Source organism: Cephus cinctus, unplaced genomic scaffold (genome assembly GCF_000341935.2).
Source record: "Cephus cinctus unplaced genomic scaffold, Ccin1 Ccin1_scaffold0709, whole genome shotgun sequence".
NCBI lineage: Eukaryota > Metazoa > Arthropoda > Insecta > Hymenoptera > Cephidae > Cephus > Cephus cinctus.
Genome location: NW_014333329.1, coordinates 1,606,285 through 1,633,821, shown reverse-complemented (window position 1 = coordinate 1,633,821; position 27,537 = coordinate 1,606,285). Strand labels below are relative to the sequence as shown.

Genomic DNA, 27,537 nt, shown 5'->3' with positions numbered 1-27,537 from the left:
ACCCACCCCCTCCCCCTTACCAGGGATGCCAACCCACCGCAGCACTCTTCTCTCGCTACCGAACGAATGTGATCTCCAATTTGGTGACTATCGCACGATCGCACTCCCTCCTTCGACATCCCCTATACGGATGAGCTCCTAGGCTTTTCTATGGTATACGTTGGGACGTATTTATACATATGGATATAATCTATAGATATAACTACCCCTTGCGACATTTTCACTCGAGTTTGCTACTCTAAGGAGAAAACCTTGCTGACAAAGAACCACCTTTTGCCATCGGATAGCCTTAGACTTGCCTGCGACTTCTTAAGCTTGCTTCTCGAGGATCGATAAGACCTTCGAAACTCTTGAATCGGTTGCTGGCCCACTCTCTTTTACAATCTATCTACCTTTTTCGGGAAACGCCAAAAAATAATGGGGGAAAGGAAAGGCGGTCAGACCTCTACCCCGTATACTCTTTTGGTGATCTTTCACATCTTGCCAAAGTGAAGAGAAAAGCCGAGGGAAAGTGGATCCCTCTCATTCATGTCAATGGATAGATAAGATAGGTTAATGAGCCGTGGCTTCGGACTGGTTCAGATTGTCTTCATTATTATTTTCCCCTTTTAATCGACCCGCGTGAATATCGTAGCTTTCAGGGTTTTTTTTTTTTTCTTGCGCACTCATGACTTTTTTTATGCATCGATCATGCTGGATCATGCAGGAACACTTGGAGTGTTTATCGATCCAGGAAAAACTACGAAATCATTTTTCACTGTAAATAATATTTGTGTACTGAGGATTGGACTGTGCGATAGATCATTTTTTTATATTTTCTTTACACTGCAGAGTTAATTTTCGGCATGATAAGAATTGAGCCGCGCCGTGATAATGATAAATGGTAATAATAAAACGGCGTGCGATTTAATATCAATCTGTGAGCCGCGACGCTTATTATTGCTCATTAGGAAAGTTTTAATAACGCGAGGAGAAACGCTGCCCCAAGGGGATTGGGGCGAGTGGAATAATTCACGATTTATCTCTTTCGCCCGGTTTATTAAATAATCCAGTTTTAACTTGTTGATCGTTCATGAAAACGCGGCCAAAACTTCGGAATCGGCGTGTTCTCGCGATTCCAATTAAGTTTTCAATAAGCTACCATCGTGACTGATTAATCATCGCCGATTAAGAAAATACTTGTGCAGTTATCATGGTCACTGACAAGTGCTAATTCAACGAATTAATTTTCTCTGAATATTAATTAAATTAATTTATTAATCCTATAACCCTGAACCATACAATTTTTTCAATATCGTTTAATACGTTTGACTAAATTTTTTTTTCATTTTATTATCCAACAATTTATTAGTTTTGATTATACAATAATATTGTTATAATTATTTATCCTGATAATAACACTTTTTCTGAAACTAAGACTCACTCCTTTTTTGACTATTCATCTCGTGCACCATCGGACATGTAGCTCACGTTATAAGCTCGAGTGAATATTCATAAAGGCGATGGTAGCGTCAGTATGGCTGCCTCCTACGTATTTTAATGCAATACAGGCTCCCAACCAGCTAACGAGTTAGAGGGAGATTAAATTTCCTATAAAAAAGAGAAAAAGAGAGGAGAACCAACCGGAGTGATCAAACCCAAGCTACCATTTGTAAAAATATCCCGCTGCCTTATTGATGATAGTACAAGAATAGTTTCAAGATTTACTATCGTCCTGTTCCTTGCTTCAGTTCGACGTTAACTTCAGCGCAGATCGATTTCGATCATCAGAAACAAATGAAATTATTCAAAATGTCTTAAACAGTCATGAACGAATGGTTAGAAATTTTCCCGACAGAAAACCATAAATAGTCTTTCCCTACAATCAAAACATATTTTAAAGACTGTCCAATCACTTCCATGCAAAATGATCGATCGCATAATGATCATTGCTTAAGGAAAGCCTTCTGGTTCCACGTTGACTACGGTAAAAGTCAAAACAAATTTTTTGGTAAGCACCATCTCAAATTTCGTAAAGGAGAGACTTCAATACAAAATCTATTCTTTTGGGAGTGATCGGTCAACCGGTACGGATACTACACGTGCCTCTTAAAATTTTTCTATCGTTTCGCGTAAATCTATGAAATAGCATATATTCTCTCGTCCACAACTACGTCAGCAAAAGGCGTTGGCAATGAAAACTGTTCAAGGTGAAAAAGATGAGTCTCAGGAGATTCGGTTTGTTTAGCTGAGTCATAAGATCACGTTTGTCGAGTCAAAAGCCGCGGGAGCACGGACCCCATCTCCGGGGACACCCCCTGTAGCTTTTGATGCCGAAGGCATCCCAATCTGCCCCTTTGAGAGGGTCCGTCTCAGGTAAACAAGGTCACGATGCGTGTGCAAAAAATTTCTGATCCGGGAACGTCCCAGTTGCAGGATCTTACTGAGGTCGTCCGTTAAAATTTATTCATTCGAAGGTCAACCATAGGCGACGATATTTCCAGCCACACGAAGATCAAGCGCATAGTCCCTGAAATTAATCTCAACGCGAAACTACTTGGTCCAGTACACGTATTCTGTATAAAGTCTCTTCGTTAAGATTTCAAATCCAGTTTCTGTCACGCGAAATGAGGTAAAAATGATTTCAAGATTAATAATGACCTGTCTCCGAATACAGCCTCTGTCGCGGCTTATCGTTTCTGTTGTAAGACTTGGACATGTTTTTTTGCAAGGTCGCGATTATCTCCCCCCGTCATGAAGTACATCTCGGGATGTTGAATAATTATTTATCGTTTTATTATAATTCGCGAAACTTTCAAGACACTTCTTATACGACCTCACTATGGTTTTCGGTTCGGCCATGATATATCCAAGTAACTTGAAAAGCTCTCAAAGTGTTGAAGCACCCTCGAGAATTCTTGGCACACTAACCCGGCATAAAGGTACTCCTGACAAGTGGCTACCAGAAGTAGTTCACACCCTATAAACTTATCTCCAAGGTGGTCTTGAGACCAGTACCAAAAGAGTGCCAGCTAATTTTCTCTTAAAGAGACTAACCATACGTCTCTTGGCTGACAAGTCTCTAAACTGGTCTCGCAAAAATGAACTATACTGACTAGGTATACCAAAGTGTCTCAGTGTCAAAGGAAGGTTCGCAGCGACTAACAAGCTTGACGTCTGCCAGTCGTAGTGTTAAAAGAACCTCAGAAAGCGGAAGCAGGGAAGCTGCGCTAAAGATGATCTCGTAGAGGCTGTTGAGAGATTCGCGTCATCGAGTTAGTTCACGCGTGAAGAAGTACTTACCGTGGTAAGCAAAGCAAGAGAGTACGAAGAAGGCATCGAGACGGTGATTACCAGCCGAAGGAGGCAACGAGGCTAAGGTCGGCTTCCGTCCATGACCCCCGGCAATTACCACTTGGCGCCCTTCGCTCTTTAGGCAGTCCACAGAGCAGTTTTGCATATTGCAACAAGGCCCGTGTATTGTTGCAAAAGGGAAAAAGGGTTCGCCTGCTGGTCGATGACCCAGTTACGTTCATAGGGTTAATTGCCTCAAAATGAACGGCACGAGCTTGCATCTTGTCTTTGTGCAGCTCTTTGTGCCGGATAGTCAGGACTTTTGAGAAGCCTCCACAGGAACTTGGTATACCTACTGCATACTGAGAAGTTGGAATTGCAGCTCGTAAGTGCAAAGGGATGTCTGAAGTTTCGCAGGTTCGAAGCCACGGTACCGTTCGCACAAGCAGGACTTGCAAGATTAATGGATTTGCATTGTCGGTGTTTTTTCAGGCATTTTAGGACCACTTTTGAGAAGAGAGCATTCATTTTTCAAAAAGTCCGTTCCGGATGGCCGGGAGGAATTGCGACCGATTCGCCGCGCGGATGCTAATGGTTTCGAATTAAACCGTCCGTTTATTCAGGTAAGTCGAACCCAAAGTGTCATTGATAATATTGACTGTATCTTATAAATTGTTACCTGGCATCGAACATATTTGAATTTTTTTTAACCTCTTCGTCAACTCACCCATCGTTCTATTGGCATTATAATGTACATTGTTACTTGCATAATCGGTATTACGTGGTGAAAATTTATCGACAATAGCGTGTATCATTGACGTATGATATTTTGAAATAATCTATTCGTATCCGATAGCATCAATGACATTTGCATAGCGGCGGATGAAAAAGGAAAAATGTTAAATACACGAACCCGTTGACTTGTCGGCCATGTTCGAGGCATCATTAGTGCGCTGTAGAATCTCGTCGAAGTCTCCAACGTGTCCCTTGGGATCGAATTGAGGAAGAGCAAGCTATAAGAGACGTTCTGGGCGGGACAGCAATTTCAACGTTTTACAACTCACTGGGGACTGATTCTCATTTGCGTGTCAAAGCACGAAAGCCGAGCAATTTGCGGTATTTATTGTTTATTTGAAGATTTACGGCAATCGGAAGACAGAAGGAACACTGGAGAGTATATGGACAGGACGGGTATATATATATATATTGTGTAAGAACGGGTTGGCGCCTTGGGATTTCTTCTAGATGTGGAGACAAACTACAAGTGAGGAACTTCAGCAGCTGATGAGCCGTAACCGATCGGGGAACAATAACCCTCCGCAAGAAGTACCGCTATCTTTCATTCTATATGGATACCCTAGCAAGAGAGAAACTGCACGACCTTTATCTTCGCAGAACTGTAATCTTTATTGTACCTATAGATTTGCCAAATTTTGTGCTAAAGGATAAATGCAAAAATGTTGTCAAAAAGGAAGAAAATTTTTTTGGGAAATTCTTCGCTTAACACGGAGTGGCAATTTTTTGGTTAATCAAAAATAAAGGGTAAAAGTAAATTATAGATGAAGTAAATGAAAATGAAAATAAATCGACAGATTTTTGTGGATAGAGATCACTAATCTTATCTTGAATTTTCACGTGTTTATGGAAAATCGTAGTTTTCCTTGACCTACTTACGCCTTCCGCTCTTTTGGCAAACTTCACCTCCTGCTGACGTGGCCGTCCTGCAACGAGGTTCCCACTCGGGATGGAAAAAATTCGATTCACACAGCAATAAATCACGCAAACCGTGCCAGCAACCCTTTGGCTACTGCAGGCGGTTTACTATCCCTTTGCTAACACACGGCCAGTCGGCTACTGCTGTTATGCAGGCATTGTGCCTGTCGAATAAGTTTACAATGTCGACTGGTTCTGCTTGATTATAATCGTTATTATTTACAAGCTGTAAATTATTCAAATTTTGAAAGTGCGCCCTGTCTTTCTCCTGTCTCTGCAACCCTTTCTCCGTGACTACTATCTTACAAATCTTCTTGACTCTTTGCAAAATATGTCCATGGCCTTTTTGCTCTTTCTTCGAAGTCATGGTACCTCACTCCAACTATGATTTTCAAAGATATTCTTGGCCAAGTGCAAGTAAGTACAGTAAAGAGCAAAGCTTGAGAAATTACCCAAAAAATATTTTATTTTACCAAATATTCATATTCCGTCTATAAAGTTAACGTTGGCCTTGAATTTTAATATTAATAATTAATTTAATAATTTTAAACTTTAATAATTTTATGGAAGTAGCAGTCGTACCAGTACCAAGGGGTAAGATAACTTTCGTCATTCTAAGTAGGAAATAACGCGAAACTCGTATATCTCGTGTCGCCACGGCTGAAAGAGCATGCCTTGGTCTCGATGATCCATCCACTTTGCTCAAACTGGCAGGAACTCTTAAACTTTCCGGAGAAAGTTTGATGAGTCTATCGAATGCTATTATTCCGTACTCCCCATCATCCCCACGTCTTCCGCGTTCTTTAATCATTCAAAGTGAATCAATCACCCATCCAGAGGCCTGCAATCGCGCCAGTCACCCTCCAGTCTCCCTCAGCCAGAAAACTTTGTGCCCCTCGGCCCGTCCCTTAGCGGCCCTCAACACTGAACGACGTTATCAAAGGCGACCATCCCTAACCCGGTTCTCCTTTATCCTGACGGCTGTAATTATAAAAGTATGGAATATAAAAATTGCTCTCTGCATGCCAAAAGAATTCCATTTATTTAACTACGTAATAACGAGGCGTCTCTCTCGTACTTATCCCACGTACGATCTTGCTCGGCCACTATTGTCTCTTCTTGTCATCCTAGAGAAAATGGAACTCTAAGCGATTTCTTGTAGGTCCTGGAAGGCGTCCAGAGAAAAACGAGAAATTTCATCGCCAGCCAAATATCCGCACACCCAGTGTACCGTGTGTCGCCATATTTATTTTTGAACCACATAATTTCGACCGAACCTAACCTAGCATCAATAATGATTATATTTATATATTTAATCAATATAACTTGTGCAGGCGTTAATGTTTTTAAAATAAAAATACATATATTAATAGTCTTGTTTATCAGACATCTTTCATCCTTCGATATCTTAAAATATATGCATAGATAAGAGGGTGACTCTTTATTACGGGGCCGCTGTGCTGTATTTAATAAAGGTAGGGGCGGGATTGGCTGTAAGGTCGACAAGCGTCGCAACAAATTCTATCCAGAGCAATATCGACGCGAATGCCTCGTATAAATGCGCATTTTATTAAGGTTCTGCGCTGCGTGAATAAGGGTTCGTCCAGACCCCCGGGGGGTTTCTCAGAGCCCTTCGGCTCCATGGTTCATGCTAAGGCCGATGCTGCTGCCGCCACTGAAGCCAGGAACCAATCAGCAACCCCTCGATACCCCGCACACCCTGCTACAACCCACAGCCACGCCTGCCAATATAGGGTACGTACCCTCATCAGATCGACCCTTATCCTTTTTACCCGCCTCTCTTTCGCTGGACCAAACTCATTTCGCAAGATGGACTCCGTAGTCATTTCCATGCGTTTCCCTTGGACTCTTACGCCGTTCTCATCGAACTCTTCGACAGCTCTAGATTGCCTGTCGACTTCTTCGACTATCACTCAACGGACATTTTATTGAAATCCTTTCAGCGATTTTTACCCTCACGAACGCACACTCTTGCAATTACTATACTATACAATGACTATCCTAGAAACATCTTCACTTTCATAATTGATCATGATTATTACGAAACATAAAATTCCCGCATAAATATTCCTCTATCAACCATACAAAAAGATAACATCAATCTTGTCTCTGTACCGTAATTTGTATAATCAATATTTCTTAATTAGATTTGTACTCAGCAAAGAATACTCGTAAGCATACAAACACAATAACAAAAAATCATTTACAATAGTAAAAAAAAATGAAAAAATATACGTATTCAAAGATACCTATAATCCTCATTCAATAATCCATATGCCTAAACCCATGTGCAGCAGCATCTGTTTTAATTCCAAGGAATGATCCTGACGATTTCGAAGGTGCCGATGTACAGTCTGTGTATATCGGTGATCCTCAAATAGCCGATGAAGGTAAGAGATGAAACGCATGAGTTATAATAATCCACGATAGGAACGGTGGCGGTGTTGAGGAGTGGAGGAGCGACCGTGCTGTCACAAAGGCATGCGCCACCCACCTCGTGCTGGTCGCTCACATCGTTAATCAACCACGGTGGGACCCCAACTTTCAAGGTACGGATCCACAGGTACAGCTTCAGCATGGTCCACAAGCCGATCCCAATATTCCCATATAAAGATAACCCAGCCGACGGTTCATGGTCGGAGACTGGACCAACTATCCTAATGTCTCTTCCTCTCGGCATCTTGAAAAAAAGATCACCGCTAATGGGAGGATCGGTAACGATCGCAGAACCTTCAGAGTAATTTTGCCGAAGGTGTCAGTGGGTTGGTACCATAGTATATACCATATATCTATCAGCCTATGTACAGAATAGTACTTATGTACTAAATCTCTCATTAGCTACCATAGGAGCCAATTTGCCATCCGATGACCCACGTGGACTGAACCACGATAGGTCATGTTAAGTAATCGAAGGGGCTATCCGTTAGAGTTACTCCAATGATTATACGTCGATAAACATTAATATATCGATATTACCAAATAATTCAGATGTCGAATATCAGGAATATTCGCGGTTGGCTGCATGTTGTATTCTTATCGCGTCTTCCTATCGATACTTTAAAAACACGTTCAATTCAATCTACCCGGCTACTGCTTCTATCATTAGTCATGCACGCTCGCTTAATCATTATTTACGATATTTCGACGAATCCAGATGTTTTGACATTCCCCGAGGCTCCGGTACGTAAACTCTCTTTTACTTTCTTTGCCAAGTCTGCAAAGGGCAAGGATCGAAATCGTCAGGATCATTCCTTGGAATTAAATGCCTGTGCCAATCACAATGCCGATCTTTTGCACTATATTGGATATATAAACTTACCGGGTGGATAATTCAAGGTGGAGTAGCTGGTTCATTTGTATAAAGAGATGACAAGTTGAGAACTGGAGAAAGATCGAATCTAGAGACTATACAGCAAACATCAATCTTCTCCAGCTTCCTTCAACCTCGTGCTCGTATAATCTTCGTTTGATCCAAGTACACGTATAAATATAGTACAAAGTCATTGGCAGAAAATCTAAAGAACTAATTTATATAGCACAGATCCAGTTGTATTGGCCTTCTCGTTTTCCAGTTGTACGTAACAATTGGACTCTCCTTACTGGAGAATGAATGGCCACTGATTGTTGAGCTACGTCACGGTTTTAGAGACGCGTTTAATTCAATTTGAGGAACTTACCGGCCTGTCATTAGTCATCGAGTGGCGCACGCCTCGCTCGGCTCGGCTGCTTTCAGTGCCTGGGAGAAAGGAAGGCGTATAGTGTGCCAGAGCGGAGAAAGAGTCGAAAGAAAGTAAAAGAGAAAAAACGTACAAAGAGAAAATATGAGAGAAGCCGACGAATAGCGGCTCTTCCTCAGCTTGCCCATATAGAAACCAATTGATTCTCATTACGAGTCATGATCGGTGTTTGCTCGAATGCCTTCATCAGGTGAATCGAACGCAAATGGTAGCGAGCTAATAAGTGCCATTATTCCCGGGCTGCCCCGATGCAACGTCCTCCTGATGACGTTCGCGACTAACCGTAACGCACAGACGGACCAAAACGAATCCGATGAGTCTGCATTATTTTTAAACCCAAAAACCCTCGGGCGAAACTCACCTCGGTCCTTCTGCTGGTCGTTTCAATGCCTGCACTCCTTATGGCCGACTGGCCATGGCCATGCATCGCTGCTTTTTACGTGGACCGGCCTAATTTTATCACGCAGGTGTTACAACGGCGTGCGCGTGTTACCTGGAACGGACTTTGGGAGAAAAAGTGCTGAGGTTGCTACCACCCTTCCTGATCATCTCTTACGTCCTTGAAGCTAACAGTTACCACTTGGACCATGTCCGCTGTCGCTACGCTCAACTGGATCAGTGGTGGTCCTTACTTCCGGCGGTAATTTCGAAAGGCACGAAAGAGAACGATTGAACTGAAGCGACAAGCTATCGCTTACACTGCCAGCTGCGAATAATTTCTCAAGCTGTTACGGGAAGCGGACTGTTCCGGAGACATTGGGATGCTGGAACGTGCCGGACGGTATAGAGTCTAAGCGAGGGACCGGCAGACGTTTCTCCAGCTGCGCGTAATGCTTTTTACGTCTCCGCCTTCATAAATTCAATCGTCACTGCTGGTACACGCAACACCCCCAACGAGTGGACCATGTCTGTAACTGACAACTAGGGAAATAAAGAGAGAATGGAATAGGTATAGCAGCCAGTGTCTAATGCGTTTCTCTTGCTTAGCGAGTGAGGCTCGTGTCGCGGAACCTTCACCCTGGCCTTGGATTAGAGTTTCGTTAGGTTGGTACCACCGGTCGATTTATTATCCACGACATGGAATCCATTCGATTCTATTATTTGCGAGACACCACGCTGTTTCGGGTAGATGAGAAAAAAAAAAAATTCGAGATACCTCATGTATCAACATTTTTTTTACCAGACACCCAATTACACCAGGTGTTACGGCCGTTGCTATCCATTACGACACAGATATAAAATTTGTGTACTTTATCAAATCCAATGTAAAATCCTTATCCAATAAGTTTCCCACAGTCATGTACTTATAGGTATATCCGTGTGAGATCTTCGTCCAGGTTATACCGACTTTCGGATCTCTACTTGGTATCGAGTGTCTCTAAAGCCTTGTACCTTCCTCTGGTTCGTCGCTAGGCATAGCATGCATGCTTGGGCCCCATCTCGCAGGGGATGCCCATGTAGAAAAGAGACGCGATGGTGAATCGAGCTCGCGCGAGCAACAGCGGAAAGAAAGAACGAAAGAAAGAAAGGAAGAGAAGAAATGAAAGGCTGTCAGGAGTGGAGGAGCTCGGGGTATTAGCCGGCTGAAGGGTGGATGCGAAGAAAGAGAGTTCCCTCTTTCTTATATATTTTTTCTTGTATTCTCCGCCGTTCCTTGGGAAAAGTTTGTTGTTTGAAGCAGCGCTCTGCCCGCGATCATTAATCATGCCGAGTTTTGGTTTGACTAGCAGCAGCGCGGCACGGCTCCACTATGCTCGGCTCGACTCGGTTCCACTCGTTCCTGTTACGTTCCTTCTTCGAGGATCTCGGGAACCCGTAGTTCGGAGCCCCCTGAACGTCAGTCCTGAGAACCCACGTTCCGGGCTTCTCCAGGGGTTGGTAAGCAGGAGGGTTGCTTACTCCACTCTCAACCCCTGATACAGAACCCCACCATTCGGCTCGGCTTTACCCTCTACGACTACCCGAATACTCCTCCTCGGGACATGGCACCCCTACCCAATACCAACGAGGCCTTCGACGGGGGGTGGTTATTCGGGAATATCATAGAGGGGAGCCCGGAGAAAGGAAAACCTTTCTCTCTTTCACCCCTACGCGCCAACCGGGGGCCGTTTCTTTCTCTGCCTTGCATTCTATGGGTGTAAGGCCTTTCTGAATGTTATAATATATTTTCGACCTTTCTCTAGTCCTCTACCGTATGGATATAGGTATTGTGTCTTGTGTCACTCATGAATTTGCTGAATTTGGATTTAATATTGTTTTTAACATTTTTTTAAAATTATTCACCATTTTTTATTATTATGACATCAGCATCTCTCTTTGTAGAGCTTCGCTTGAATTTGTTCATCATTAGTAGCTACGTTCTACGGAGGGATGAGTCGGTCATTCTATTACCTCGAAGCTTGGGGTAATAATTCAGTTAGGGATCTTTCTATTGATTTTGCATAATTGGACGTTAATTTTCAATTGTTCCATGATGATATATATACAAACTAATTATTTTTACCTAAAACTTTTATTTTTTACGCTAATATCATATTTTTGCATTTAACACAATCAGCTGCCTAATTATAAAAGTACTATGTGTCGAAGCTGTTAAAAAATCAACGTGTCAAGAATAATATCGTTAAAAGCATTGGAAGCCGTTGTACCATGGCCGTCAGGTTGAGGCAGCCATTTTCTTTTGAACTTTCTTCCTCGCATCCCATTTCTAAGTTCCTCCCGTCACGAGACTCCCATCACCCACTTACATTTGAAGAATACAAAAATCTAATTTGATTGTCATACCCAAATAGAAAATTATAGTAGAAACAATATGAATTATCACAGTCATAATATTTTACTTAAATAATAATCAATTTTCACCATATAATATTTCTTATTAAAATACAAAAATATCCTAGCAGTTTAAAAAAGCCTGGCGTTTCAGTCACTCCCATTCATTTATCCAACCATATTAAAACCGGATACCACGCTTTATGGGCCGGCTTTGAAAATTTTATTTCAATGATATATTAAACTGTAAAAAATGTCGAGTACCCACATCGCTCGAACTACCCCACCGCAATGCCGCCCGCGCGAAGTGATCTATCGTCAATGAATATCGGGATTACACGGCTAAATGAGATTCTGGCGGCGGAATCAAAGAGGCAGCAGGTGGTCAGAGAGCCATGGCCACGTTCCCTGCAGGGCATGCGAGCTAGGTGCCTTCACATTGCGCAGCGTCTTGTGTGCGCATCGCCTAAGGTCCGTTCTTCTACCATTTTGTCGGAGATCCCTAGATGGTTCTCTAGGTTATTAATTGCTTTTCCACGTTATTTTCTCACTGGGAATAACGCCAAAGGATTTTCAGTTTGGGACTGCTCGACTTCAAGATGGTTCTCCTATTTTTTTTCTCAGGTATACATCCACCATTTTGTCGAAAAATGGCAGTGGAATATTTCTCATTATCATGTTCTCAATTCCATCTTGACTGCAAAAAGTTAATTTTACAAAAAAAAATTATTTTTACATATAATTACGTAATTACCAAATTTATCGTGCCACGAATCATTCATACACACACAGCTATATATATGGTTGCGAATGTCAATTCCATGATAGTTACAATAAATTATTGAAATTCCAAAAAAATTGTAAATCCCAAATATGTTGTGTGTCTAATTATAACGTGGTATTCGTCAAGCGAAAAAAAATTGCGTTCCCAGTTCATCGGGACAGGACCAGGATCAGAATACGTCTTAGAAGCTGACCAGTCATCATTAATATTATACCACAGCGGCGCTCATCACTCGCGTCAGATCTATGCCGGCCTCTTTCTGTCCACGTCTAATACACGATCCATTCCAAGACCGAAGCCCAAAAGCTCAAAAGCCCAAAGACTGCATCCAAGGATGGGTTCACCTACCAATCTAAAGGTATAGATAGACCCCATATACCATATAACCCGTAAAGGCTACAGCATCCCCTGTACCTCATTATACCCACATACAAGCAAACATGAAGTTGATGGATATCAACCGAAGAGCCCTACAAACCCAGATGCAATTAGGTGGCGAGATATTTCTTCTTCAAATTTGACGTCCCGTTTCGATCTTGATCCTTCGGACATCTCCGAGATATCCGGCGCATTTGATTTTTATGGTTGGAAAAGTTTTTTACAATTTAACATTTTTTTTCACCCTTCTTACTCCTTCTCAGACATACTCATCCCTCGTACTTAACAGCCTTCTTCTATGACGGTTGATCTGGAATTAGCATGATTTGTATTGAACGTGCCTTCGCATAGAGAAAACCCTTGGAGCCATGGAGTGTGGCGACATTTAGGTGGCGGCTGGGGTTGCGGAGTGATCGAGGAGCTGCCATCAGTCACGGAGACGCGAATCCGCGGGGGTTGCACTGTTTGCTCAAAGACCTCGTTTAGTTACCCTTACCCTCTTTACCCTCTTAACGTGACGACGCGTAACCCTCGCGTACTATCACATTCAAATTTATCTTTTGACTGGTAGCATTGGTATCCGAATGGAATCCCGCGTTATTAACCGCCATGTTTTGTGCTAGGTTTAATCATCCTGAATATGTATATATATATATATATATATATATATATATATATATTCACGTGATAACGTCTTTCCACTTCCGCGTATAAGATACAACGCTAAGGAATGCTCATTGAATTTTCTGTTACGAATAAATTGATTACGTTGACACCGGAAACATTGAATATCCAGTGATATTAAATCATTTAACATGTTCACATAATCAAATATGTTATTTCGATTTACAATAAACAGATACTTGTGCTTGTTGCATTATCATTATTTTTATTCGTGTAATTAATCATTGTTGTAATGTCAAATTGAACGTTATAAATTGAATAGTTATCTTTAGGTTAACATTAGGTATTAATAGTAAAGTAAAATTTATTGAATAATAATCACGTGGAAATTGAGAATTCATTCGTCGTATGACTGTACGCGTTACTATGGATAGTCCGAAAATGAAGATTTAGACACGATCATGGATCATGTTACGTGATCCTTCATTCGGGTAACTAGTAGCGAAATGTATTCGTCGTTAAAGTCACGAGTTTGCTTGTACGATATCCTAATTGTAATAGGAAGGTATAACGGAAGGGATGGTTAGCGCGTTATAATTTTATTATACATTCTGAGACGTGTTCAATGCAACAGGGAGATGTCCATGTAAAAATCATTAATCAGACGATAGTAAAAACATAAGGTACCACAGTGTGACGTATAACAACATCCCTTAATCAAAAGTCAAATTGAAATTCATACTTGGAATTTGATAAACAGAAATTCTTAGAAACAAAAACATCATAATCAATTTTACATGTACTCGAGTAGATATTAATTCTTGGGAGTATTCATCAAAAGTTCATTGACCTATTAAAACGGGCAAATCTATTCTACTTTTTATGACGTAGCTTATAATTCTAATGATATATGTATAATTAGATGAAGCTTATAATTCTAATGATATATGTATAATTAGATGAAACTGACTGTGACGATACAAGTCTAATTAAACTGTGGGACCGTGCGCTGGGTCCTATAAGAAGGACGGGCCTAGGTACTAACTTCAGCCATCTTCGTATGGGAGATTGTAGAGAGACGTGGGAGAGGCAGGAGAAGAGGGAAGCTGTAAGAATGGCAGAGAGGGCATTTTGTGAGAAAAGTGACGTCGAAAGCAAGCTATTCCTGCAGGCTGCGTCTCGCGGCTCCCCTCAGCACAGCCGCCGTCGGCAGGCAGCACCCTCTCTCCTTGTCACGCAAATCATTAATCTTGCTATGTTTTCTCACACACTCAGATGTGGATTTAGACTTGAGACGCGAGTATCTTGACGTGCACGGAGAATGTTACACGGCTAACCGTATATGCGCCCGGACCGTTTGTCTCCATTCTCAGGAAGCTGTGCCACGGACCAGAATACCGAAGAACTCTGGTGAGTGTATGTTAATTTCAAAATCGATGATTCAAGTTGAAAATTATATTACTCCGTTGTGCAATACATTCATTATGTACGCAAGGAAGATTAGACGTGACATTGGAAATTTGAATTTTTGGATTATGAAACGTTAATTTGAAAAACTTTTCAGGGTCGGTAAAGTAGATTCGTTGGGGTCATAACTATCTTTGTACGTGTTTATTTATATTTTAAAAATTTGTATATAATTTACTAGTAATTATCAATGATTTAAATTTAGTACTACTGTTTGTGTTTGATTGATAAATCATTTTTATGCTTATGTATGCTTTGGTGTCGCAAATTTTTTTAATGGAATATATGCAGTTTTGAATTTAACTTATGTTTCGCTTATCACACGTCAGGTTGTATTTCATTTGTATAATGTCACATGTCATTAAGTTTAATGAATGTTGAGTCTTGAAATCTTTGCGGTTAGATTGACGAAGCTACTACGATGGGGGTAAAATAATTCCTTTGAAGCTTTTCTCTGCGATTCGTTGCAAAATCTTTTTCATCCATTAAGCGAGCAGGTGAAAAGCGGACACTCTGCTCGCACGGTAATTACAATGATGTGTGCACTTCATTAGCACTTACCTGTATTGCACAACGCTATTAACGTGTCACTATTATGAGCAAGATCAAAGATTAATTAACGTTCGACTTTACCGACTAATTCAAAGATCCACTTACGAACAAGAAATGTCATGTGTTACTTGACATATATTATCAAAATATTTCATAAGAAATCAATATAATCATCATTGGCAAACAAAGCTCTAATACAAGGCATTTATCGATAAATATGAAAACTAATATACATTTCGAATTTAGTCCTTTGTAGGATTTTGGGAAAAAATAATAACAAAAATCATCCATAATTCTTGTTGACGGCGGACAAGGGCTTACAATCGTCATTAGCCCTCTATCCTGCCCATTTTTTAAATTGTAGTTATAAATACTATAAGTGAATTTAACATTATTATTGTTTAAGCGAATAAACTTACGAACTATTGAAGCTAAATGGAAAGCTAACAATTCTATGTTATGCCAACATAGAGGACTTTTTGAACTAAATAATTAACAACGTCACTGATCATTATTGACAGCAAATGTTATTCCACTATTGACTATACAGTCGATGAAGTTTATGATGCCTGCCATGTCTTTTCTTTATTATCGGCGACACTTATGGTAATTGTGCGATGCAGAAATCGATGGCGCTTTCATTTCCGCACTCAACTTAATGGAGGGCAATCGCCATTAATTTTATTATTTTATTCTGACGCAACTTCACGTTCACATATTGATCACATTTTTGCAGCTAAACCGAGCTAAGTATACTTTAATGGATATTTGCATAGGAATCTCTGCCATACAGTAAGTGCAGTAGTGACATTAAATAATATAGCCAGCTTACTAATATCAAGCACTAATTCTCATATTAAAAATGCGTAAAAAGTAGTTGGATAGAAATTTACATGTACAGTTTGAATATAAATTTTTTCCAAATGGTATGATAAAAAAATAATTTACGATTGTATAAAAAATAACTTAATTCTTTGCTGATGTTACGCTTCATTTAACGTATAATACTGGTGTTTCCCTACAGTTATTATAAGGAGTAGCGTTGATAATTTGTGTATCACACATTAGACTTGATTATCATTATCAATTTCAAAAATCCAATGGTATTTGACAGTTGACGTTTGTGAAAAATTTTTTTATGTCGAGACCATTGTAGCATTGTATGCACCACACAAACCTCTCTAGAACCGAATTTGTCGCCTCTTATCAAACAAATTCGGATCTACAGGGTAGATGTAGAGCATTAACTGGGCCTGCATCTCACTGCACATTGTGAATAATAGTCCATCCTATTTGTTACTTTCTTAACACTTTCAGCACTACGTGCTTCGCTTAACTTCAGTGTTGGCCCAGTATTAGAAAATCGATGTTACATGTTGAGCGTCCTTCGTCCACTTACTATCTGAAATAAAAAATCCATATTATTATTTAATATTAATAACGATCATGAAAATTAAAGTGAATACGATTTAGTAGTGAAATGTGGCTGACCTAATGTTTTCCTAATTATTTTCTCTTTCTTAGAGACGTTTTCTTATACCCTATTACATGACGGAAACTACTACATGATGATAATTCGCAATTGATCTGTTTACTACTTATCTAAAAATCTAATCACTGGATCATTAAGAGGTTTTCATTCCTCGAAAAAAACTTTATCTAATTCATTATGCACATGGGTATCTACACGTGTGCCTAGTCATTTAGAAATTGGCTGATTCGGTAAAGTCATCCTTCGAGGAAGGATCAATTTTCGTGGTTGGTGGCTCCTCGAGAGAACGAGACCGATATAATGCGACAAAGTGGGTTGTAATATTTGCAAACGTGAGAGTCACTCCTAATCAATATTCGTTAAACAAAGTTAATAATGGGTTGGTAATTTCTTTCACCTATAATTAAATATACCCTAGAGCTAGTCATGTAGGATCATATAAATATGATCTTCGTTATCCAACGATTTTATTCCAAGTTGGCTATACGTAATAAATGATGCATACACTTTGCATGAAAAGCTAATGCAATATGCAACGAACTGAAAGTTGCGTCTACATATATGTAGGATGAAAGGAAAAACGAACATTGCAGAGGTCATTGCAGTGAAAGTTAGATCTTAAAGCATTTCTCAAGTTCTGATCAAAGTGCGTCTCTGCCTTGCAATTACAGTGCGTGTATAATAATTTCCATACCTCTGCATCTCGCGGTTCATTATAAAAATAGTTGTATTACGAAACATGTAAGTGGACAGTACGAACAATAATTGTCGTAGAATACTTAAAACGTTATGCACACAAAAGTGCCACTAAGAATTTCTTTCTTACACAATGGCACGTACGTGAAGCCTATTGTAAAGCTTGTTAGAAATTAAATAGCCAAAAGACTTAATGCTTCTTTTGTTAACCGCCTTATCATTATTCATTCATAATCACAATTCAATTCTAACTAACTACCTCCATTTATGTAATTACCATTCAATAAAAGTAACGATCAATGATCCAACTATTACTTCCTCATTCATCAAACCCGTACAGGAAATCAATACAGGTACGATCAGTAAACAATGAACTAATATTTATATTAGTCTTGACTCGAGCAAGCTCAGTTATGTCATATGACATACTTCTTTATAGCTTGTGTCTACGAGCAGACCTATCTCAATAGCATTGATTACGTCGTACCTGCACTACCGATAGTGATTGATACGCTCGTCTCTTGGATCGAACCACCTGAGAAACTTAACGGGCCGACGATGACACAGCTGATTGTGGCAAGGTCGTGTTCTCTTCTTGTGTTAGCGGTACAACTCCTGGTATTCCTTTACTAGCTGACATCGCCGTTCCGGTCTATCGCGTTTATCAATGCTGTTTCGTGTTGGGTTTGGTCAGTTGGTCACCGTGGATCGGTGCATATGGCTTCTAAAATTGAAAAATTACAATTTCATGAATAATTAAATAATTACATAAAATATAAAATAATTAAGACAAACTTTAGTCAATATTGAATTTGTTAAAAATAATTCTTTGATTCACGACTGTAGTAATGTGATGTTAATTTTTATTCTAATATAAATTATCGACTCACTTTAGAATATCATTATTTATTTTTATTCAGTAGAAAATTCTTCGTTTAACTGTCGCCTCGGTTGATGGTAGTATGCAGAATTAACGTCAGCCTTCTTGGTGGATCTGAAAATGACAAGCATTTTTCATTGATGACATTTATTAATGCTCTATCACGTTATTCGACTTATACATATGTAATACGTTATATGGGATAATAACGACGTTATATATTTCTTATCATAATATTAAAGCGTTTCTTAGTTAAAATTCGTTTGCACGCCATGAACCTATCATTTAATCTAACAAGGATCCGGCGTATCGATTAAACAGTCAGAAACCTTTGTCAATTGGTATCGAAGTGCTCAAAGGTTTTTGTTTTGCTTAGAAAATAAAAAGAGGTCAAAGCATTAAGAAGTCAATTGTTAAGCTGACACCTTAGTTAGAAAGCTTCTACGCCTACTAGGAGTTTACAATGTGTTGAAAAACGGCGACTTAACCCAGCTACAATTTCAAATACCAGCTATCTATATCCAAATGTTTCCTGTAGCTCAGGGCTAACTTCACTTTCCAGCCATAGTGCCGACAAATTAGATGTCCCATTAGAAAAGAGGATTAGGCTCCTGGCGATGTCCGCCGCAAATTTGTTTAAGGCGATCCTAATCCGCTTTAAGCGTCCTAGGCGTGTCGCGAATGCATTAGGCGTCGCAATTTTCGAACTGGATGTCAAAACACGTCGCGTCTACGAGACGAGAGCTTAACTTTCAACCCTTTGTGAACGCTTACATTTTCCGAGCGTATAATTTCATCCCTTGGGATAAGCCAGGCTAGATGGGGTCCTCTGCTGAATAGAAGGGTGTCAGTTTCACTTTTGTGGACCCTTGGCCTTCCTATCGACCCGACGCCGTACGCCCAACGACGCCATTGCATATACGCCGACTCCGACGCCATTCCCGATCCTGCCGTCGCCGTCGCCGTCGCCGTCGCCGCCATACCCCTGTGCATATAATTTTACGTATTACAACTGTTGCTCTGGCCTGTCTAACTTTCTCGCTAAATTTTATACCCAGCAGTCGCCGGTTGGCTGGTACTTGATTATTCGACGAATTGAGATATATTCACACGTGAGACGGCATTAGATCCTTTTTAACATAATGGAGATAAATTTTAGGAATGACTTTCAATTTTTTTTCTGGCGAGCAGCCAGGATCATTAAGCAGAAGATAAAGGAGCACGAGTACTATGATCTTGAGACTTTTGTAAATACAGTGAGAAATTATGTTCAATATGATTGTCGTTACATCATCGCGTGCTAATACTCAATCACTATAAGGTGTTTATACAGGTATGAATTTCACGCGTTATCCATTACACGCCTCCTTCATGATTCTTAATGTACAGAAGTTGTCTAAAAAGGTAAGATGGTCCCAAGAGATCATGGAGTTAAAATATAAATGGATGAAAGCATTCTTTTGGGAAATGGAGTCATTCAATTTTACAACTTTATAAATCCGTATAAGATATCCGTCCAAGCACTAGTCACGCCCATTTTATGTCTCTATACATATAAAGAAAATCATAAGTAATTTTTTTCTATTTCATAAAATTCTAAACGTATGAACAAAGAAACAGCTGATTTGTCAGAAGTCGAATAAAGGTGTAAAAAATTCAAATAACCATTCTGCCGAACAAAGACAATGCTTACTCCAAAATGATACTCAATATAGAGTTAAATCAGCATCTTAAAAGGATTTACAGAATTATAGATTTACAGGATTTACAGATTTAAACTCATCTTGTACATGTTCCAAATAACTTTTTCATCGTAACGGCATATGCACGTGTATTTTGCACTTTGTGGAAAGGAACAGCAAAATATTCAGATACCAGATTGCGACGATTATAGTCAAAAGGTCTCAGCGATATTCTTAAGGGTTCGAATAAGCCAACTGTCTCCTGAGAGACGCCGAGACGATAAACAGACGTTTTTAACGTCTGATCTACTTTACCGACCGTACATTTAAATAGCACGTAACGTAGTTATCCAGCTTTGTGGCGTGACTTACGTACCTCATGAATGAATGCTCTATGGCTGTTCGCAGGAAACGTTTCCCTCGGGGCTGGTTATGTTCACCATCGCTGCTATCTCGCTCGCACAAAGAACTTGCGACTACGCTCGGGTGGGACACGGCTCGACTCGACGAATAAACCAATAAACGGAGCAACCATCTGCTTGCCAGCCGGCATCTTTTCCCTTCCTCACGGCGTCCTTTCTTCTCCCCTTCAATCGTTCCATTTTATGCGCTTCTGAAATGAAATCCACGAGACTCAACACACGAAACACTTTTCTGTTTGTTTTATTTCTTAATGGAAAACTCTAAAGGAACATGTGATATATTCGAGGACTGGTAATTTGGCAATTTCTAGTTATGCCACTTGAAAACATTTCTTTTTATTTCTCTTATTTCATCGCTACTTTTATTTCCTCAATGTAATCTTGAGTTTATGGCTGAGCATGTGAGGTTAAATTTTTTATATGGAAAAGAACTTTTTCACATTTGTTTTATGGGTCTTTTTGAATATCAACCATGAATCTATTCTGTTTTTATCAGAACATTGTTTTTCTTTCTTACGTCGATTTCACACTATGGCGAACAGTCGTTTGTTACAAGTTTCTTTCCAAGGAAAATATTTTGGCAGTGGTACTGTTGCTCGAGACGAAATAAATTACCAGATATACATGCATAAAGTTTGTAAAAAAATCTATATTACGTACGTACATGCTGTAAAGTATATATATGTATATATAACCATTTCGCGCATGTATATAAAGACAAGATAAGAAAAGTCTTCAGGGTATATTCCACGTTCAGATAGGGAGTCTCTAATGATCCTTATCGTCGTCGCGAATTGGATGCGCAAAACTTTTGCCCGATTGGCAGAAAGACACGATGTCGCCGAACCTGGCGTCTGGCGATGGCGAGTGTAGCTTGCTCGATCGATCGCGCCCCCTCTTGATACCACCCTAGACCTCAATGTTCACCCCCTCATTTTCTCCAGCGAACTGCGAAACGCAATATCTACTCAGATTGCTTTCAAACTAATCTTCCATTTGGATGTATCTAATAAAATAGCAGCATTCGCACCGTGAGATTTAACTATTCCACTACATTTATATGTCATGCGTTGTCACTTTGTGAGATAAGTTCAAAATTTATAAAATCTATTTCATCCATAAGAATAATTCCAATTAAAAAAAAAACTATCATAACGAATAGAATTTTCCAGTAGATATGCTGCCAATATTAATTTCTAGAAACCAATCGTAAGTAATTTCTCTGTATTTTGGAAATACTCTGCCGGTCGACCGTAGAATTGGGCAGCTAGAAGGTCGACTAGTGGCCATTTTACAATCCCTGTTAAAACGTAGCGTCCATACCTGGATGAGAATAAAAACCGAAGAACCGTCTATTCTAGTAACACAGACATTTCACCGATTATTGATAAAATAATTAAAAATTTTTTAAACATAAATTCGATTATTATATAACAAATCAAAGTTTTTTCTAAAAATTAAAGAATATCGTCAAACGAAAAAAAATTATTGTAAAACGGACTGTCCAAAAAATTTTCAAAAGTTACATTGTACTATAGAACCCCCTTACACGGCATTGAAAATTAATCAAAATTATAACCTGCAAAGGATTGCTATCACAATGATAAAAAAAATGTCTAACGTGTCAGTAATGTTTAAGGCACTTTTACTTAAATTACCCATTTATGTATATTATGCTACCGTATCTCGCGTCGTCAAGAGTACGATACTAATTTCAATGGACGTGAGCACGCAAGCATCTAAACCCCATACTGATTTCGTATATATAAAAATTGCCTTGCCCTGCTCTTACAATCTCAACGTACTCAGCACCTAAAATGTCTCAGGTATCTATATCAACCGCATTTACATTACCTACTGCAACATGGATGTTAAACGTTTCCAGTATACACTGTGGGAATCCGTTTATATCCACTCGGCTGACAATGACGGTTTAACAAGACCTCGTTACGTCTCCCATAAACAAACCGCATTGCATGATGTCACTCCTTGCGGAAACGCGTTAATTTACATCGGGACGGTGACTAATTCCACGATATAAAGTACCACTAAATTGCGAAGTGTCTGCGAGTGTTACTGGTACGACAAGAAAAAAAAGGCATCTCTCTCTCTTAAATTCACCATGTGGCACGCGGTATAATAATTTCACAAATTCTTTATCCAACTGCCAAGCTCGTGAATTATTAGATCTTATAAGGAGCGATATGAAATTCCACCAGTCGAGGAAAACCGCGAGTGCCGCAATTCTAAATTGTTCTACGGATTATGCTGCCGGCACAGATAGCCATAAAGACTATGTGAAAAGTTTGCGCTAAGTCGAAAAGTACCTACGAAAAATATGTTACCGTACGGAGGCTGTGCGGTTAGATACCAGTCCCTATTATCATGAAGGTACAAATTGCACGTTAACACCTATACGGTGTTGATAAAGATAACGATAAACGGCAGTGGAAATGTATTCTGGAAAAATTATCTCTTTTCACCGAGAACAACGTCACGTGCTTGTTACAGTATTTGACTGTTATACATATTAGTGCAATTAACGCGTATGAACAAATACCACGAAATGAATATCGTGCGAACGTCGTTACGAATGTAAATTTACGTAATCGCGTTAACGCTGCTTGCTGTAGATAATATAAAATAAATGAAAGTATATATTTGTATGTATAATAGAAAAAAAAAGTTACTTCCCAAAGAAACGTGACACCTTACAGTGTTACGAGATGTCTCACAGCGTAATACTTAATTTAAATCAAACTCCCACGTATTTTCAGTTCAGCTTTAGAAACCAGATTGAAACAGAACCCAGAACAGTTAAAGTATCGAATCGACAAGATCTCGTCCCGAGAGTCCTGTTCTACGAAAGGGTTCGCTCGGGTAATAAATGTTGATCGAGTCTATCGGCCTTTACCTCATAGAGAAACCAAACCCCATGCAATACCCATATAGAAAACCTTTCGATCCTGCCATCTCGCCATCTCCCATACATAGAATTGACTGCCCATCTATTCCATAGAATAACTAATTCTAGTACAGGTACGTTATCGCATTTCATCGATTTCGCAGAATCTCCAGTGGGTATAAGAGCGGAGAGCGATGCAAGAGTTATCGATGCTTCAGAAAGTTATGAGTCTCAGGGTAAATTTGATGTTCGCCCCTTGGGAAGGAAATCCGATTGGACGTAAATCATGGGTTTTCTAACAGAGTCGCGGTAGCTACAGAGATGAACAATTTCGATACATGGTCCATGTGCGTAAAGATAGGAATAAGCGTGGCTCGTACGTGCGCTCTTATATTGTGATTAGGAGTTGGTTCCTTGAAGACACAACAAACATGGTGGCCTCACTCATCTTAACTCGACGGCTAACAACATCGATCACTCGCCGCTTTGTCGTGTCATCCTCCCTCTTGTTCATTCACGTGTCGATTCACGGCTCCTGTCAATGTACCTTAACTAATAATCCGTCCGAAAATACTTGGGCGTAGTTCGTTTTTGAAAGAATTAACTGCGAATATTCGATAGCGTGCCTATACTTTGTGTGACGTAAGTTCACTATGGGGTCTTATTCGGTTTTCATTGAAGTTTACATAACGAGGTTATAGTAGCAGATATTATTTTTTAACTCACGCGGATTGAAAGTGCTTTTATTTACAAGTAAAGAAAATCGAGTGATGCTTCATCTTCAAAAAAACAGTTGATATTTCAAAAATTAAAATTTTTTATATCTATATGGTATTCACCGGATACGTCCAACTTTTGTTCCTCTCATGGGAAAATTCAGCTAGTGACATTTACGAATGAACATGGTGCGAGCCTTAAGTTCTGTACCCACGGCCATTACTTCCCTTGTTAAATTTTATACCATAACAAGTGACAGTCTTAGTGAGTCACTTTTGGATGGCCTGATGACTAATACTTTATTTCTCGTTAATCGCACGCGATAATGTACAACGGAAGATTGCTGAACTTTGTATCTCGTCAGATTGTACAAAATTGAATTTCTATGAATTTGATTTTCCATTTTTTTCCAGTATCGACAGTTATATGACGAGGCTCTGATCTTCAAGCGGAACACACGTTGATACAGTATTACGAAGAGTTTTGGTCCAGCAGGTTTAGTGATTGGGAGGCTGAACGTGGAATGCGGGCGGAGTGGAGTCCTTGATTGGGCTCACGGCCGGTTTGCCCTCTCTGGTATACCCAACACGTGAACATATGTTAGTGCTCACGGACCATGTCGCCTGCTTGGGACAGTTTCAGCGACATCGCCTTCATTAAAACCCGGCATTAGGTATTGTTTTTGTCGCTGTCTTCAAGTTTTTAAATTTCAATCTCCATGACGACCTGAATCCCACAGGACTAACTTTTCTCATCTTTTACACCCCTTATCATTACATATTATATATCGTGGTATATGATTACATATGTGCCGAATGCGCTTATATATAAAATATAATATGTTACAATTTATGCCGTTGAATATGTTTGCCACTCGGTATTCTCGCCCACGCGATACGATCGCTGTACTGTGTTATGTATGGTAACCATATGGTGAGACGTACTAAATTATCACGTATTCGTGTCTTGGTACGTACGCCTGGCTTGTGCCTTTGTGAAACTGATAAAGTGATAAAGTTTCAGAATATGCTGGTTTACGGTACGAAAGAAAAATTCTGTAGAGTATATCGTGGAGAATATACAGACCGTAAGTCATGCCGTGATAATTATTTATATTGAGATGGTCCGTAGTGTAAAGTTTGATAGAGATACGCGAGGACGTGTTACTGGAATCGTTGTAGGGATTCTGCGTGGGCTAGATAAAAATGAGACGATCTTTTTTTCTCTTCATCTTGACTGCTACGTAAGGGCGAATGAATTGATAATGACGTATTTTTAAATCATGGCTGAAAATGCCAGCTGTACAATTTCGATGGGAGCCATAGCAGTTACCCGCCTATCTTTGCGCATGCTCTTGGCTACCCTATGGTTTTCAACCCTCGAATGAGCTTCCCCTATATTTCACCCTCCAGCGCGTCCTTCTCGCTGGAAACGAAAAGTTTCGACCGCCTACCGTGAGGGAAAGAGTAGTATTTTGAATTTACTGTCGACACTCGAGATTCTTTTTGCGAAATTATCTATGAAAATGTTTTACTCGGCTACTGCAGTGGGGCGAGGTATGAATTAATGAAAATATTTGTATTCATGAAATGTACGATTTCGCGGTATTGTCTTTCCGTGCACTTTGTTATTTCTTGATTATTCACAATTGCCCGTTATATGCTTTCGTGGTACTGAATTTAACATTCAAAAATTCATGCTACGTTATTACGGACAGTAATTTCATATATGAGATTGAAAATTTTATTTACAGTTGATGTTACGACGTACAATCACGCGTGACCATGACACGCCAACTTAAATATCAATATCAAAACAAATATAAAATGTAAAAATTATAATACTCATTAAGCGTGCAAACGTAACGGAATGTCTTCGGAAAAAAGCAATGTAAACTCAAATGACGTACTGGTTTAGCGTTGAAAAAAAATCCACAATATTAGCTACGTGCATTTTGAAAAAAAAAAACTTACTCTTACTTAATGAAAATGCATTGTGTAAAATAAATGTCTTTTGAATAAATAGCCAAGTTGTGAAAAATAAAAAAAAATTCAAAAAAAATGACAATTTTACTGGCGCCACTACCGAGCACATTTTTCCAACAAAGTGAAACCCAAGGCGCCTGCTATCATCTTTCAATGGATCGATAATCTTAGAGCTGCTTGCAGCAAGTCCTTTCATCCTCTATCGATTGAATTTTTCGATTAACGATTTGTATTAAAATCAATTCCGTACAACTCACCCCTTATAATCATGCTCCTGAACAATAGAGCCTCCGGTGCGACGATGCTTTTGACAGGAGCACGATTGCACGATCCGTCGAAACGTCGTCAGAGAACTCCGAGACGCAGCAGCCGCAACGTGCGTATGCGCCCCGACGCTCCGAGTGTCTGAGTCTGCGTCGGGGGTTGAAACGAAACGACGCTGGGCGTCGCCATTGCGGGGATTAAAAATCGAGGGTCGACAAAAGGGGATTGGAGAATTTTTCGTCGGAAGGAAAGGACGAGACGCGGGAAGAAGCGTCCGTTCAGCGCCGCGACGACCTGCAGACTGCCCCGGCGATCGGCGTCGACCTCGCCGGTATGAACTCCCATTAACATAAATTATCGTTGGCGACAGTTACTACCACTAACGTCACCTCGTTCAACTACGAACTTTACTGGTACTGTTCCTGTTGATATTACTACTACCGCTATGCTATAGTACCGACTCAAGTATTTATTACTATCACCAGACCAGTACTATTAAGGCCTACTACCACTACTACTACTTTTACTACTACTCTATACCGAATACGACCTACCATCGAAACAGGGATGGTATGTATTTCTCTCCTGTTCCCAAGTTCGGCCATAAACCAAGTAGCAGCCCTACTATGATACAATAGGCTGTAGCCCTTGACCCACGTACCTGCGACTATATGGCCGTACATTTCTGACGTGTCTTTTTCGAAAGTTTTGGGATTACACACTCTTGCCTCACAGAGTATCGACTTGGCTATCGAAACATTTCAAAGAATTTCGTTAGATTCTATTCCTTGATTTTTGACAATTTTCTATGGATTTTATGACATTGATACAACACTTGAAAGATTAATAAATAACTTTTTCTTATTTCTAGTATTGCTTATTATGAGAATAATAGTAAGTAAGTAACCTTAAGGCGTATGTACGATCGCATTCCAGACGTGCATCATGAGCTGAGAAAAATTTACGGGTCGTTTAACCCGCACTTGCCTCCTGGTAGGATTTTCTGGTTCACGTTTCGTTGGAGTAACGGGGACTGCCATGGATTGTTTACGTTGCCACTTAACACTCTTTGCCGTGGCCTTGAACTTGTACGTGTGCTGGAATCGCCTTAGTAGGTGACGACTACTCGGTTACCGAAGAATGCACCGTCATCGCTCGTATTCCAGTCATTGC

General features: G+C 39.9%; 2 long non-coding RNA genes across 3 annotated transcripts; one reads left to right on the top strand and one right to left on the bottom strand.

Moving 5' to 3' along the window:
• The first annotated feature begins 1,801 nt into the window (after positions 1-1,801).
• Positions 1,802-4,749, top strand: LOC112494705. Of its 2 annotated transcripts, none has more exons than XR_003060430.1 (6): positions 1,802-2,355; positions 2,457-2,611; positions 2,712-3,690; positions 3,766-3,896; positions 4,130-4,464; positions 4,519-4,749. It is a non-coding gene; the product is annotated as an uncharacterized LOC112494705 (long non-coding RNA). The 2 variants fall into 2 exon arrangements; XR_003060429.1 differs by having other exon boundaries at positions 2,416-2,611.
• A 12,195-nt stretch (positions 4,750-16,944) lies between these two features.
• On the bottom strand, positions 16,945-27,082 carry LOC107270164. Its single transcript, XR_001538254.2, has 5 exons — positions 26,358-27,082; positions 20,448-20,684; positions 19,164-19,374; positions 18,400-18,503; positions 16,945-18,233 (listed from the first exon to the last, which is right to left on the bottom strand). It is a non-coding gene; the product is annotated as an uncharacterized LOC107270164 (long non-coding RNA).
• Positions 27,083-27,537: the final 455 nt, after the last annotated feature.